This window comes from Hippocampus zosterae, chromosome 21, assembly GCF_025434085.1.
Source record: "Hippocampus zosterae strain Florida chromosome 21, ASM2543408v3, whole genome shotgun sequence".
NCBI lineage: Eukaryota > Metazoa > Chordata > Actinopteri > Syngnathiformes > Syngnathidae > Hippocampus > Hippocampus zosterae.
Window position 1 is genome coordinate 6246916 of NC_067471.1, and position 14901 is coordinate 6261816.

The following is a 14901-nucleotide window of genomic DNA, read 5'->3' on the forward strand; positions in this document are numbered from 1 at the left end:
TATATATTTTTTTTATTATAATTCTTTTTGAAGGATAAGTATTTTAAAACTTTGCTTGTGTCTTTTGACGCATATTAAACAGGTCTAGAATTTAGTTTTCAATTCTCGGAGCTGTGACCCGGAAGTAAAAGGCGGCCCAAAACCGGAAACGAGTCATTGTTTGACTCGGCGTTTTGGTTGCTCATATTTTTGGTGTTATTCGAACACGTAAGTTAGTTAGTTTAGGGACTTTCGGTCTAAGTCAGGCATTTTTGGATTTTTTTTTAAATGTGCAGGAGACGACCACTGTCCAGGAACGTTGTCTCCGCGTCGGCTGCTGGCTGTCTGCGTGCAAAAGTGGCGACGTGTTGTGCAAAGGTAACGCGTGCTTAACTTTTCCTCCTTTTCACTAGATGTTTCCCTAAAAAATATTTGTCTCTTTAAAAAATAAATAAACATTGTCTTCTTTAAGCTTGTCTCGATTCGGTCAAAATATTGGGCGCATCTACACAATCAAACGAGATATAATGCTAATCCGATTTTTTGATGGAAATTTATTTCGACCGTCAAAAATGATCGCAAAAACAGGTCGGAAAAACCAAAAATATGACATTTAATGATCTCTTGCGTGTTCTCTAAAATATATAAACCGTCCCGAGACGTCCATTTTGTTGTTTTGCAGCAATAAGGAGTCAAAGTATACATCCCTAACGTCGTAATCGAAATTTGAATATTCAATGAGTAGTCATTAAGTATGCACAAGGCCAGACAGAATGACTATTTTGGTCATTTTACTGATTTATTTTACATTGTTCGGTTGCCTGAACGTCGGCATTTAAAAAAATGACCAAAATGCACATCTGTGCTTTTCAAACGATTGCGTTAGACATAACAACACTGGCTGACAGGCTGTACAAGATAGCAGCAGTAGCCCAGGGCGTCATTTGGTGTGCTTGACGAGCTCTATGATGTCACTTAAGTGAGCTTTGGCCTCAGTTTCATGGACTGTGTGACATTTGAACAGGCATCAGTCAACGCTTCTGAACCTGTGCTTTGAAATGGGATTCCTGGGTTCATGTTAAATTAATATCTACAATGACAGACACAACATTTTCTCCAAAGCGCATGTTCAGAAGCAGTGAGTGATGTTGTTGTCAGCTTCCACGTGTGTCAGTGTTGTGCAGTCCATGGTTGTCAAGCAGACAACACGGCGTCCTCTGCTGCTGGCTTAACCTTTGTTACAATCTGGACAATTTTTTTGTAGATTTTTGCGTGTTGTCATCTCTAAATCAATGACAAAGCATAAAAATTGTGTGACCTGAAATATTCCAATTCATGTTTTATGTATATAGACATCGATATTTGTTTTGGTCATGGCACAGTACCGCTTTTATTGTCCGTAGAGAGCAAAAATACAACAACAACAACAAAAAACCCTGACGTGCATGTATAGCGCTGATGCCACTGAACATGTCAAGTGGTTGAAAGTAAAATAAATATTTAGGAAAAATACTTTTATGAGTTTTTAAAAAATTCTATGTTGAATTAAAAGGAGAGATGCCGATGCTCGTTCCTACTGACTGCTGTCAGGCTGCTGAATAATAATAATAATAATATGATGTGAAAGACAATTGTAAATAGCACTGCGATTTATCCATTTTGTGTATTTATTGCACATTATATAAATTTATTTACATCAACTGCAGCACAAGGGTTAAATGTATTGCCTGTCAGCCAGTGTCGGTGTTAAACTTGAGTCAAGCTTTGTTGCTAAAATGATGATCTGCGTGTTTTGTGTCTCACTGAGTTTAATTAAAGCGGCCTTGTTATGGACGGCAACCGGAGTTGTTGGGGTTTTGTCCTGGAAGACGTTTGGCCTCTGGTCCGAGCAGACTTCTTGGATTGATGCTCAAGGCCAAAAAGGGCGAGCTGTCCTTTCTGGCGTTTGCGTCCGTAACCACACGCACTTTACCATGCAGGACCAGAAATTTTGATGTAAATTTGTTTGCAGACCCCGCCCAAGATTGCCGAAATCAACCAATCACAATGCGGCATGCAAATTTTTTCCCGCATAACCCCGCCCACACAAGTCCGGAGAAACCAATCAGGTTGCGGCATGCAAATTTTATTTGCATATGCCACGCCCAGTCGCCCCAAATTTTAATATGCAAATCGATTTGCATGCCCCCACCCCTACCTGATTAGCATACCCAATCAGACACCGGCATGCAAATGTATTTGCATAGCCGCGCCCACAATGGCCTGGAGCAGCCAATCAAAAGACGGCATGCAAATTAATTTGCATAGCCATGCCCACTTTGACCAAATTTTCAGTGTTTTATTTGCGTGGCCCCGCCCACACTGGCACCAGCCAATCAGGAGTGTACAATGCCAATATAATTTGCATGACCCCGCCTACATTAACCGGGTCCAGCCAATCAGATGGCGGCATGTAAATTTTATTTGCATAGACCCCGCCCAGCTCGCCGATTTGCATAGCCCCGCCCCAAATTACCAGCCAACCAATCACAATGGGGCACGAAATTTTATTTGCATAGCCCCGCCCACAAGCGCCCACTTCAACCAATCAGTGCTGTATTACAACATATTTGCATAACCCCACCCACCCACAGGATTCGCATAACCACTCCCATTATGCTAATTTATACTCATTACAATAGCCCCGCCCACTCACGGCAGCCAATCGGATTGCCACGTATTTGCATAGCCACACCCCCAATCCTACCCCCCTTTTTTAAATGAAGGAAGTCGAGAGGTGTGTTTATTTTATTTTTCATGTTTAAAGAAAACATCAAAGTAAAAAAAAGTTAAAGTAAAAAAAAGTTAAAGTAAAAAAAAGTTAAAGTAAAAAAAAGTTAAAGTAAAAAAAAGTTAAAGTAAAAAAAAGTTAAAGTAAAAAAAAGTTAAAGTAAAAAAAAGTTAAAGTAAAAAAAAGTTAAAGTAAAAAAAAGTTAAAGTAAAAAAAAGTTAAAGTAAAAAAAAGTTAGCGTTAAAATTACAAAAAAAATTGGTTAAAAAAATACAAAAGTGTTTAAAAATATTACTCACCGAAAATGTCGAAGTTGGAAGATTTTGTAGCCTTCTACATTTCGTTGCCTGGCGAAGTCAGCCTGTGACAGCAGAGCTGGACCAACACGTGGACCTGAGACAAAAATGAGATTGGCGAGTCTCGAGTCACCTTGTGCAGGAAATGCAATTTCAAATCTGATCAAACTCACCAGCACAGAAGGTGGTGCCACACAAGTTGTCGGGGACTCTGACCAAGTGCTCGCACGTTCAGTTCCTGTGCAACAAACAATATGGCGTCAAAGAAGGGATTAAGAAAACTGTCAAGCATTCAAAACTTACTGCCCATCGTGGAACCTCTTCCAGCCGATTGCATCAAGCCAAGTGTTGGATGACAGTCGCCGCCTGGTGAACGGGACCTAAGAAAAAGGACACCGGCTTACAGCGCATTTCTGGAGGGAGACGAGGTAAGAAATCTTGAAGGCCTTCATGGGAAATTTGCAGTCAAACTAAGAATTTGTTTTTCATGTCCAACCTTTTTTGACCCATCCTGTGACAGCCAGGGAGATGTCCAACCGCTTCCGAGGGCCTCAGACTGGACAAGCCTGAACAAACAGGAGGTACACAATGGACCCGCCAAGCTTTTAATTCAGTTAAATTTTAATGTGGGTCAACTTGAGATTTCAGCTGCAATTTCGAAACTCTTTGCCCAGCAGGCGCAGCATCTTGGTGGGGCAAGGTGCAGACTCCACAATGGCACCAACTGGAAGCTTCTCTGCACAGTCAAAAAGAAAAAAAAAAGCTTGTTTGCGTCTTGGCTCATCTCAGTGTTGATCATGACTTCATGTTCACTCCACCACCTGCAACAACATCCATTTTTTTAAAAAAAAAAAAAGTATTTTCCAACAGAAGCATCACTGGCGTAAAAGATCAACAGTACTTGAGCCTGTCAACTGTCTTCCCTGAGTGGATGCCGATTCAGGTTCTCCGGGGCGAACAGCCGCTTTGGCGCCGCCTAATGGACACGAGCAGAAAGACAACATTAGTACAGGATGTTAAATGTACCTTTTTAAACTGTCCAGCGAGACATTCGTCCCGGTGCAGCTTTGGGGGAACCTGCAAAAGAGAAAATGTGTTAAAAATGGTCACGTCAGCCATTTTGCTTTGCAGCGTGCTCAAACCCAGCAGACACCAACAGCCTCATTCGCTGTTGTCTTGTTCCTCAGGCAGCTCTGCATGAAGTCAGGATGTCGTTTAACCTGCGCACACACAAAAAAGATGTCAGAAAAGAGTGAATTGTTGTTCTTTATGTTGTCCTTACCTTCCTTCAGTTTCGTCCAGGAGCAAAACAGCAACTTGAAACCGGACTCTCATCTTTCTTTTTCCAAGACGTCTGTGGAGCGCAGTTTGCAATGAGGTAGTGTACGGCACTAAATTCTGAAATCTTCCCCCTAGGGGAAAAAAAAACAAAAAATTGCACACTTTGTGTGGTTCCTACCGGAATCACGTCACTCGAAGCCTCTTGTATGCTCATCTTCATGTGCTGAAAAATTAAAACATGATTTCAGAGTTGTATGCGCAGGAGTGTTTTTGTCTCTTACCAGTGACGAGAGCAGGGCTGAGCTGGACACCTCGGCAGTGGCCTGCAGCGTAACGGGTGGGCTGTAAAGACAGTGAAATAGTTTTGGTAAGCACGTTTAAACAGCCCCCCCCCTCAAAAAAAAAAGCTTCAGATAGCCATTTTTACTGTCAATTTGGCCAGTCACTAGATGCCAATCCTGTGGACAGAAATTGCACAGTTACAATAAAGTAAGAGCAGGGTGTCATTTAGATTGTGGAAATAAAAAGGCTGGCAACTTACCTTCTCAGCACGCTGGAAAAAAATAAAATAAAAATCAAACGGTGGCTTTTAAAATTGCAGGCGACTTACCTTTGTAGAGTTTAACGGCCTGAATACGTGAATTAATGTTAAAAGTTCCAAAAGGTTAGCGATAAAAAGACGAAAAAGAAACCTCAAACGTCGAGTTTGTCAAACGCGAGCAACTTACCCTCGCTGCGCGCTGTAAAGGAAAAAGAAAATTGCAAAACGAGAGTTAGTTCAAAAGAACACAATGCCATTTAAACTTGCAGGAGACTTACCGTGGAAGAGTTGAACAACCTGAAAATGCGAATTATTGTTAAAAGTTAGCAATGACAAGACAAAAAAAGAAAGTTAAAGCGTTCACCTTGCCATGGCTTGTGGTCGTCTTGCCGCGATGTGGACGTGCAGTCAGTCGTCAGCCTGGAGGGGAAAGAGACCGCTTGTTCAATTAGTCGCAGCTTAAATACGTTTTCGCTAACGACGTCATCACGTTTTTGTTTTTTTAAAAAGCTTTATTTAACAAAGAAGTAAAAAAAAGAATTGTGTGAAAAATTAACGAAAGAAAAATTTCGGTAAATGCGAGCCTGAGGTGAGGCTCGAACTCGCGCTCACCGGAACGCACCGTTTGTCTCTAACCATTAGGCCAACCGTTCTGATGACTTCCGGCATTGAAAGTCGAATTTTACTGTCTTTCTCAATTTTGGAGTACAATACTATTGTTAATGCGAATGAGTATAACATCCAAATTCTCAATTTCCAAATACGAGTTGGTCTAGTGGTTAAAGACAACACTTTGGATTCAGCTGACTCGTGTTCGAGTCCCCTTTTCTACTCACCTACATTTATGCACACACGTAGGTGAGCGCGGGGATCGAACCCGAGTCGCCTGAACCGAGAGCAAAGTTTTAAACCAGTGGACCATCACGGTTGAGATTTTCGGCGAATTTTTTGTCATATTCATAGATTACACCTGAACATGACAGCTGACAAATAAGTATTACTTCCGAATGATGAATTTTCAAATCCAAGTCGGTCTAGTGGTTAAAGACTATACTTTGGGTTCACCTGACTCGTGTTCGAGTCCCCTTTTCTGCTCACCTGCATTTATGCACCCATGTAGGCGAGCGCGGTGATCGAACACGAGTCGCCTGAACCGAGAGCAAAGTTTTAGACCACTGGACCATCACGATTGAGATTTCGGCGAATTTTGTGTCGTATTCATAGACTTCACCTAAACATGTCAAAGTTGAGGAATAAATATAACCTCCAAATTGGTAATTTTCAAATTCAAGTCGGTCTACTGGTTAAAGAACGTACTTTGGATTCAGCTCACTCGTGTTCGAGTCCCCTTTTCTGCTCACCTGCATTTATGCACCTATGTAGGTGAGCCCGGGGATCGAACCCGAGTCGCCTGAACCGAACGCAACGTTTTAGACCACTGGACCATCACGATTGAGATTTTCGGCATTTTTTTGGGATATTGGTAGACACACTCTAATTTGGGAATAAATACAAACACTGCGTCACCTTCCCGGTTCACGTTCCCTCCTCAACGTGTGGGAGGGCCGGTAGCGCGTCATCCCCTGACGTGCTCCCCCGATTGGCTGAAGGACGACTTCCTGCTGCACGGTCATATGCCTGCTTAAGGAGCAACTTCCGGATCCACACCGAGACGGGCAATATCTGGACGCACCTGCTAGGTGGCGCCCACGCACGCGCTTGACTTTTGTTTCTTGTGATGCTTCTGCAACCTGCTGAAAAATTGTGTCAGCGCCCGCCCGCTCCCGAGGTTGCCTATTTTTCCTCTGCCCGGGCTGATGTACATGTTCCGACCCAACATGTCTTTCGTGGCGCCGGTCCAGGAGAAGGTGGCTTTTGGCATGTTCTTCCTGGGCGCCATCCTCTGCCTGTCCTTGTGGCTCTTCCACATAGTCTACTGCCACTCTGATGGGGTGTTCAGGGTCTTCTCGAAGTAAGACCCAGCATTACTTCAATTATTTTTTTTAAAGCAATCTTTATTTTTTTTATTGTTCTTATAAGAAAAAGGGAAATTTTATGCTTGCATTTTTGGGACTTGTTGCTCAAATCCATTTACAATATGTTGAAATGTTTGGGTTCGGCACGTCTGTGTTGGAGGTGCAAAAAAAATGAATTGTTTTTTGATGAGAAGCAGTTCATCATTCACCTAATTTTAGTCTCTCGACAGAAAATAATATCTGATGATTGTTTTGAGTCAAAATAAGCCATTGGCGAGCATCTCCTTTCCCCTTTGGAAAGCGACAATCAACATTTTTGCATGTTTTCTGGCCTGTGACGGTACAAAACAATAATTACGAGAGCATTTTATTTTATATTATTTTGAAAAAAAAAATTTTTTTCAAAAATTGCATGGAGATGAAAACTTTTTTTTTTTAAATATACATATTTTTTAAAATTTCTGCTTATTTGTGTCCAACAGGCTGGACTACAACGGCATCGCCTTCCTGATCATGGGCTCCTTTGTGCCGCGGCTCGACTACTCCTTCTCCTGCTCGCCGCAGCCGAGCTTCATCTACCTGCTGGTGGTGTGCGTGCTGGACCTTTCCGCCATCACCGTGTCCCAATGCGACTTTTTTTGGCCACTCCGCAGTACCGAGGAGTCCGCGCAGGTCACTGCCGACGTCGCCGCCTTTCCCTTCCTCCGAGGTTGTTGCGATCTGTCGCCGACTGCGTGTTCCGCCGTCTAACTCCACCATCAGGGCCACCACCACCGGACAGATGGAGCTGCTTTTCCTCATGGCCACGCTTGACATCCCCGGAGGCTGCCTCTCCGCCGCTCCGTAAAGGTTGTGTTGATCGAGCGACGGAAGGCGTGAGCAAGCACGGAAATACAGGAGACATAATAATTTTAAAAAAATATATTTTTTATGATTATTATTTTCAAGGATGAGTCATTTAAGACTTTGCCTGTGTCTTTCGACGCATATTAACCAGGTCCAGAATGTTTTTATCAAGTTCTCGCAGCTGAGACCCGGAAGTAAAAGGCGGACCAAAACCGGAAACGAGTCATTGTTTTCCTTGGCGTTTTGTTTGCTCATATTTTTGGTGTTCTTCAAACACGTGAGCGAAGTTAGTTTCGGGACTTTCTGTCTCAATCAGGCATTTTTGGATTTTTTTAAATGCGCAGGAGACGACCACTAATCCAGGAACGTTGTTTCCACGTCGGCTGCTGGCTGTCTGCGTGCAAAAGTGGCGACGTGTTGTGCAAAGGTAACGCGTGCTTAACTTTTCCTCCTTTTCACTGGATGCTTCCCTAAAAAAATATGTCTCTTTAAAAAATAAATAAACATTGTCTTCTGTTAAGCTTGTCTCGATTCGATCAAAACATTGGGCGCATGTACACAATCAAACGAGATACAATGCTAATCCGATTTTTGAATGGAAATTTATTTCGACCGTCAAAAACGATCAATCATGCGAGAAATCTTGGAGTACAAATGTTTTGAACGCAATAATAGATCACTCTACCTGGCTAATTATATTGTAAACGACGGTTTACAGTTGCTTTTTCTGAAAAATGAATAGTCAGCTGGTCGTAAAAACAAAAAAAAAGACATTTAATGATCTCTCGCGTGTTCTCTCAAACATATAAACTGTTCCGAGACGTCCATTTTGTTGTTTTGCAGCAATAAGGAGTCAAAGTATACATCCCTAACGTCGTAATCGAAATTTGAATATTCAATGAGTACTCATTAAGTATTCACAAGGCCAGACAGAATGACTATTTTGGTCATTTTAGTGATTTATTTTACATTCTTCCGTTGCCTGAACGTCGGCATTTTAAAAAAATGACCAAAATGCACATCTGTGCTTTTTAAACGACAGCATTTTACATAACAACACTGGCTGACAGGCTGTACAAGATAGCAGCAGCAGCCCAGGGCGTCATTTGGTGTGCTTGAGGAGCTCTATGATGTCACTTAAGTGAGCTTTGGCCTCAGTTTCATGGACTGTGTGACATTTGAACAGGCATCAGTCAACGCTTCTGAACCTGCGCTTTGAAATGGCATTCCTGGGTTCATGTTAAATTAAGATCTACAATGACAGACACAACATTTTCTCCAAAGCGCATGTTCAGAAGCAGTGAGTGATGTTGTTGTCAGCTTCCACGTGTGTCAGTGTTGTGCAGTCCATACTTGTCAAGCAGACAACACGGCGTCCTCTGCTGCTGGCTTAACCTTTGTTACAATTTCGACAAATTTTTGGTAGATTTTTGCGTGTTGTCATCTCTAAATCAATGACAAAGCATAAAAATTGTGTGACATGAAATATTCCAATTCATGTTTTACGTATATAGACATCGATATTTGTTTTGGTCATAGCAGAGTACCGCTTTTATTGTCAATAGAGAGCAAAAATACAACAAAAAACCCCGACGTGTATGTATAGCGCTGATGCCACTGAACATGTCAAGTGGTTGAAAGTAAAATAAATATTTAGGAATAATACTTTTACGAGTTTTTTAAAAATTGTATGTTGAATTAAAAGGAGAGATGCCGACGCTCGTTCCTACTGACTGCTGTCAGGCTGCTGAATAAAAAAAAAAAAATAATAATATGATGTGAAAGACAATTGTAAATAGCACTGCGATTTATCCATTTTGTGTTTATATTGCACATTATATAAAATTGACATCAACTGCAGCACAAGGGTTAAATGTATTGCCTGTCAGCCAGTGTCGGTGTTAAACTTGAGTCAAGCTTTATTGCTAAAATGATGTGAAATTGTTTTTAAAAAGTGCTTGTCAATATATTGTCCGGATGGAATCAGAGTCTGCTTGTTGTTTGAGTTTAAAGTGGCCTCGTTACGGACGGCAACCGGAATTGTTGGGGTTTTGTCCTGGAAGACGTTTGGCCTCTGGTCCGAGCAGACTTCTTGGATTGATGCTCAAGGCCAAAAAGGGCGAGCTGTCCTTTCTGGCGTTTGCGCATGAACCCAGGAAACATGCTCGGTCCAGAGGCCAAACGTCTTCCAGGACAAAACCCCAACAATTCCGGTTGCCGTCCGTAACCACACGCACTTTACCATGCAGGACCAGAATTTTTATGTAAATTTGTTTGCAGACCCCGCCTAAGATTGCCGAAATCAACCAATCACAATGCGGCATGCAAATTTTCCCCCGCATAACACCGCCCACACAAGTCCGGAGGAACCAATCAGGTGGTGGCATGCAAATTTTATTTGCATATGCCACGCCCTCCCGTCCGAAATTTTAATATGCAAATCGATTTGCATGCCCCCACCCCATCCGATTAGCATACCCAATCAGATCCCAGCATGCAAATTTATTTGCATAACCACGCCCACATTGGCCTGGAGCAGCCAATCAAAAGACGGCATGCAAATTAATTTGCATAGCCACGCCCACTTTGACCAAAATTTTGTTGTTTTATTTGCGTGGCCCCGCCCACACTGGCACCAACCAATCAGGAGTGTACTATGCAAATATAATTTGCATGACCCCGCCTACATTAACCGGGCCCAGCCAATCAGATGGTGGCATGTAAATATTATTTGCATAGACTCCGCCCAGCTCACCGATTTGCATAGCCCCGCCCCAAATTACCAGCCAACCAATCACAATGGGGCACGAAATTTTATTTGCATAGCCCCGCCCACAAGCGCACACTTCAACCAACCAGTGCTGTATTACAACATATTTGCATAACTCCACCCACCCACAGGCTTTGCATAACCACGCCCGTTATGCTAATTTATACTCATTAGCATAGCCCCGCCCACTCACAGCAGCCAATCGGATTGCTCTGTATTTGCATAGCCACACCCCCAATCCTACCCACTTTTTAAATGAAGGAAGGAGAGGTGTTTGATTTCATTTTATTTTACATGTTTAAAGAAAACATCAAAGTAAAAAAGTTAAAGTAAAAAAAAGTTAAAGTAAAAAAAAGTTAAAGTAAAAAAAAGTTAAAGTAAAAAAAAGTTAAAGTAAAAAAAAGTTAAAGTAAAAAAAAGTTAAAGTAAAAAAAAGTTAAAGTAAAAAAAAGTTAGCGTTAAAATTACAAAAAAAAGTTACAAAAAAGTGTTTAAAAATATTACTCACCGAAAATGTTGAAGTTGGATGACTTTGCAGCCTTCTACTTTTCGTTGCCTGGCGACGTCAGCCTGTGTGACAGCAACGCTGGACCAACACGTGAACCTGAGACAAAAATGATTGGAGAGTCTCGAGTCACCTTGCGCAGGAAATGCAATTTGAAATGTCAAACTCACCAGCACAGAAGGTGATGCCACACAAGTTGTCTGGGACTCTGACCAAGTGTTCACACGTTCAGCTTCTGTGCAACAAACAATATGGCGTCAAAGAAGGATTAAGAAAACTGTCAAACATTCAAAACTTACTGCCCATCGTGGAACCTCTTCCAGCCGATTGCATCAAGCCAAGTGTTGGATGACAGTCGCCACCTGGTGAAGGGGACCCAGGAAAAAGGACACCGGCTTACAGCGCATTTCTGGAGGGAGCCGAGGTAAGAAATCTTGAAGGCCTTCGGTGTGAAATTTGCAGTCAAACTAAGAATTTGTTTTTCATGTCCAACCTTTTTTGACCCATCCTGTGACAGCCAGGGAGATGTCGAACCGCTTCCGAGGGCCTCAGACTGGACAAGCCTGAACACAAACAGGAGGTACGCAATGGACCCGCCAAGCTTTTAATTCAGTTTAATTTAATTTTAATGTGGGTCAACTTTGCCCAGCGTCTTGGTGACCAAAGTGCAGACTCAACAATGGCACCAACTGAAAGCTTCTCAGCAGTCAAAAAAAAAAAAGTTTTAGCATCTTGGCTCACCTCAGAACGTTGATCATGACGTCATGTTCGCTCCACCACCTGCAACAACAAACAGTCTTTTTAAATGTCTTTTCCGACAGAAGGATTAGTGGCGAAAAAGATCAATGGTACTTGAGCCTGTCCACCGTCTTCCTGGAGGGGATGCCGATTCAGATTTTCTGGTGCCAACAGCTGCTTTGGCGCCGCCTAGTGGACATGAGCAGAAAGACATTAGTACAGGATGTGAAATTTACCTTTTTAAACTGAATCTGCAAAAGAGAAAATGTGTTAAAAATGGTCACGTCAGCCATCTTGTTTTGCTGCATGCTCAAACCCAGCAGACTGCCTCATTCGCTGTCGTCTTATTCCTCAGGCAGCTCTGGATGAAGTCAAGATACCTTCACCTGCGCACACACAAAAGTGACATCAGCGAGACGAATTGAAGTCATTTACGGTGTCCTTCCCTTCCAGTTTTGTCCAGCAGCAAAACAGCAACTTGAGGCCAGACTCAACCTGCAGGGTGCCGTCGACGGCGCCAACTTTGGCAATCCTCCCCTCAACTTGAAAGATTTCAGCTGCAATTTCAAAACCCTTTGCCCAGCAGGTGCAGAGTCTTGGGGACCATGGTTCAGACTCCACGATGGCACCAACTGGAAGCTTCTCTGCACAGTCAAAAAAAAAACAAAAAAACAAATCTCAAACGTTTGTTGTTGCAAGTGAAGGAGGAAACAATCACATTTTTTAGTCCCTTTTCCAACAGAAGCATCATTGGCGAAAAAGATCGACTGCAGAATGGTACCGTCGACGGTCCCAAGAGACATTCGTCCCAGTGCAACTTCGGGGGATGCTGCAAAAGAGAAAATGTGTTATAAAATGTTCACTTTAGCCATTTTTGCTTTGCAGCGTGCTCAAAATCAGCACACAGCCCCATTTGCCGTCGTCTTGTCCGTCAGCAGCACTGGATGCCGTTTGACCTGCGCACACACAAAAAGGATGTCAGAAAGAGTGAATTGTAGTTATTTGCGATGTCCTTACCTTCCTTCAGTTTTGTCCAGGAGCAAAACAGCAACTTGAGGCCGGACTCTCAGCTTTCTTTTAAGACGTCTGGGGAGTGCAGTTTGCAATGAGGTAGTGTGAAGCACCAAATTTTGGAAAAAAATTAAGAAAATTGCACACTTTTTGTTTTTGGTTCCAACCTGAATCACGTCATAATTCGAAGCCTCCTGTAAGCTCATCTTCATGTGCTGAAAAATTAAAACATGATTTCAGAGTTGTATGCGCAGGAGTGTTTTTGTCTCTTACCAGTGACGAGAGCAGGGCTGAGCTGGACACCTTGGCAGTGGCCTGCAGCGTAACGGGTGGGCTGTAAAGACAGTGAAATAGTTTCGGTAAGCACGTTTAAATCCCCCCGCAAAAAGTCGCAGATAGCCATTTTTACAGTCAATTTGGCCAGTCACTTGAAGATGCCAAGCCTGTGAACAGAAATTGCACAGTTACAACAAAGAGCAGGGTGTCATTTAGATTGTGGAAATAAAACGCTGGCAACTTACCTTCTCAGCACGCTGGAAAAAAATAAAATAAATCAAACGGTGCCTTTTAAAATTGCAGGCGACTTACCTTTGTAGAGTTGAACAGCCTGAAAACGCGAATTAATGTTAAGTTCCAAAAAGTGAGCAATGACGGGTGTAAAAAAAGAAACTTAAAACGTTCGATTTGCCAGCGTTTGACAACTTACCCTCTCGGCGTGCTAGAGAAAAAGAAAAATAAAATTGCAAAACGAGAGTTAGTTCCATCGAGCATCGTGCCGTTGCAAATTGCAGGCGACTTACCGTGGAAGAGTTGAACGGCCTGAAAACGTGAATTAATGTTAAAAGTTCCAAAAGTTTAGCGATAAAAAGACGAAAAAGAAGGCTCAAACGTTGAGTTTGTCAAACGCGAGCAACTTACCCTCGCTGCGCGCTGTAAAGGAAAAAGAATAGCAAAACGAGAGTTAGTTCAAAAGAACACAATGCCATTTAAACTTGCAGGAGACTTACCGTGGAAGAGTTGAACAACCTGAAAATGTGAATTATTGTTAAAAGTTAGCAATGACAAGACAAAAAAGAAAGTTAGAGCGTTCACCTTGCCAAGCCTTGTGGTCGTCTTGCCGCGATGTGGACGTGCAGTCGGTCGTCAGCCTGGAGGGGAAAGAGACCGCTTGTTCAATTAGTCGCAGCTTAAATACGTTTTCGTTAAACGACGTCATCACGTTTTTGTTTTTTTAAAAAGCTTTATTTAACAAAGAAAAAGTAAAAAAAAATAAATGTGAGAAACAATTCCCGAAAGAAAAAACTCGGTAAATGCGAGCCTGAGGTGAGGCTCGAACTCGCTCTCACCGGACCGCACCGTTTGTCTCTAACCGTTAGGCCAACCGTTCTGATGACTTCCGGCATTGAAAGTCGAATTTCACTGTCTTTTTCAATTTTGGAGAGCACAATACTATTGTTAATGCGAATAAGTATAACCTCCAAATTGTCAATTCCCAAATGCGAGTTGGTCTAGTGGTTAAAGACCATACTTTAGATTCAGCCGTCTCGTGTTCGAGTCCCCTTTTCTACTCACCTGCATTTATGCACACATGGAGGTGAGCGCGGGGATGGAACCCGAGTCGCCGGAACCGAGAGCAAAGTTTTAAACCACTAGACCACGACGGTTGAGATTTTCGGCGAATTTTATGTCATATTCATAAATTACACCTGAACATGACAAAGTTGGGGAGTAAATATAACCTCCAAATTGTGGATTCACAAATCCGAGTTGGTCTACTGGTTGAAGACTATACTGTGGAATCAGCGGACTCGTGTTCGAGTCCCCTTTTCTGCTCACCTGCATTTATGCACCTATGTAGGTGAGCCCGGGGATCGAACCTGGGTCGCCTGAACCGAAAGCAAAGTTTTAGACCACTGGGCCATCACGATTGAGATTTCCGGCGAATTTTTTGTCGTATTCATAGATTTCACCTCAACGTGACAAAGTTTGGGGATAAATATAACCTCCAAATTAGAACTCTCCATATCCGAGTTGGTCCAGTGGTTGAAGACTATACTGTGGATTCAGATGACTCGTGTTCGTGTCCCCTTTTCTGCTCACCTGCATTTATGCACCTATGTAGGTGAGCCCGGGGATCGAACCCGAGTCGCCTGAACCGAAAGCAAAGTTTCAGACCACTGGGCCATCA

At 42.7% G+C, this 14901-nt stretch overlaps 2 long non-coding RNA genes and 1 pseudogene across 2 annotated transcripts; all 3 read left to right on the forward strand.

Moving 5' to 3' along the window:
* Nucleotides 1-143: 143 nt before the first annotated feature.
* LOC127593821 (uncharacterized) lies at nt 144-4460 on the forward strand. Its single transcript, XR_007960520.1, has 2 exons — nt 144-357; nt 3916-4460. It is a non-coding gene; the product is annotated as an uncharacterized LOC127593821 (long non-coding RNA).
* A 1946-nt stretch (nt 4461-6406) lies between these two features.
* LOC127594093 (adiponectin receptor protein 2-like) lies at nt 6407-11382 on the forward strand (annotated as a pseudogene).
* Nucleotides 11383-11609: 227 nt separating this feature from the next.
* On the forward strand, nt 11610-12954 carry LOC127593820 (uncharacterized). Its single transcript, XR_007960519.1, has 2 exons — nt 11610-12072; nt 12641-12954. It is a non-coding gene; the product is annotated as an uncharacterized LOC127593820 (long non-coding RNA).
* The last annotated feature ends 1947 nt before the right edge of the window (nt 12955-14901 follow it).